Raw genomic sequence first — 1,676 nt, 5'->3', positions numbered from 1 at the left:
TACACTATCACAGTAAGTGAAGAAAGGCTAATTATTACTTTCATTCTGGCTTGTTGTTTTAATTGACCACCTCGACACCTGGCAACTAAGCTTTCTCTAGCTGAGCTATTGATTCTGTATTTCCTGACTGACTATAAAGACAGCTACTCTTGCCATGTGAGTACCACTGCATCCACCAGTAAGTGATAGCCACCATGCAAGGAGAAAGCAGAGTGCCTAAAGGCAGAAATGGGCTTACTCTGAGCTACATACTTAGGTTATGTGGCTGTCTCCAGGCCTGCTTGTTTACAGAAGTTTGTGCAGTTGTCAGAATTTTGTCAAGGATTTCTTTTCCTTGTAATATGTCACTTGTTAAGGAGGCTTGACAGGAGGGGAGTATGGTAAGGAGAAATGTATAACCTTCATTCTCTCAAAATACTAGAGGCTACCTAAATATTTACTAAAAGACCCTGTGAACTGGGGCGCCTGGGTGGCTCAGTCAGTTGAGTGTCTGACTCTTGGTTTCGGCCCAGGTCATGATCTCAGGGACATGAGATTAAGCCCCATGTTGGGCTTGGCGCTCAATGCAGAGTCTGCTTGAGATATTCTCTCTCTCTCTCTCAAATAAATAAATCTTTAAAAAAAAAAAGGACTTGTGAACTGGTGAATAGTCAAATTGGCCTAGGTCATACAAACTTGCATTTAAACATTTTTATTTGAATGATTTACTTCTCCTCAAATATCTTGCATTCAAAATTAATGACCCTTAAGTTGTAATTGGCATAATCTATTGTTTCTTTAGACTTCTATCTCTGAAAACTCTTCTCACCTTCTGTGTGATCCCCCAGAGGGTCCCACTTCCACCTCTGATAAGGACCATATATGTAAGGTTCCCACAACAGTTTAAAAAAAAAACATTACCCAAAGATCTAGCTCTGTTCTGAGATTTCTTTACAAACAAGAAACCCCAACGATGTGTTACTAACACTGCCACAGTGGGAATCAAGAAATCTGGATTTTAGTTCTTGCTCTGCCGCAGGACTACAGCGTGACCTTGGGCAAACTAATTAAACATTCCTTATCTTTTTTTTTTTTTTAATGAGAAGCTCCCCTTCAACTTTATTACTCCCACGGAAAGGGTCTAGTGCAAAGCAGATGCGCTTCAGCCCACACAGAAGTGCACCATGTACCCACAACTCAGACTGATTTTAGAAACTTGGTTATTTCCCCTGAGGGGGTGCACCATTCCTGGAAGTACTGCAATACCAGGTCGATGTGTGGAGTGGATGGACCAAGCTCCTATTCTATCTCCCTGCTCCAAAAATCCATTTAATATATTGTCCTCGGATAGAGGATATATCAGATATTAAACTGAAAAGAACAGATACCACACTTGATCTTAGCCAAAAGGCCTAGAAGCAATTAAATAGTCCTTATCTTTAAAGTAAATTACACCTATTTTTCAGCTTTATTGAGGTATATTTGACAAAAATTATGCAATATTTAAAGTGTACAATGTGATGATTTGATATACATTGAAATTACACCTAATTTTTATTATGTGGTTTTCTTTTTCAAATTGTTTTTATTATGTAGAAACCTACTTATAATACTGGAGAGTAAACAAGGCTAGTATGATGCTTTGACTTTATAGACAAGGACAATGAGTTACAGGTTAGGTAACCAGCTCCAAACCA

The 1,676-nt window shown here is 38.8% G+C and overlaps 1 non-coding gene across 1 annotated transcript; it reads right to left on the bottom strand.

Moving 5' to 3' along the window:
- Positions 1-1,211: 1,211 nt before the first annotated feature.
- LOC144380661 (U2 spliceosomal RNA) lies at positions 1,212-1,402 on the bottom strand. The gene has a single exon (XR_013444883.1). It is a non-coding gene; the product is annotated as a U2 spliceosomal RNA (small nuclear RNA).
- Positions 1,403-1,676: the final 274 nt, after the last annotated feature.

The sequence above is a fragment of the Halichoerus grypus genome, chromosome X, assembly GCF_964656455.1.
Source record: "Halichoerus grypus chromosome X, mHalGry1.hap1.1, whole genome shotgun sequence".
Classification (NCBI taxonomy): Eukaryota; Metazoa; Chordata; class Mammalia; order Carnivora; family Phocidae; genus Halichoerus; species Halichoerus grypus.
The sequence above is the reverse complement of the archived record's forward strand: the minus strand, read 5'-3'. Positions and strand labels throughout refer to the sequence as shown.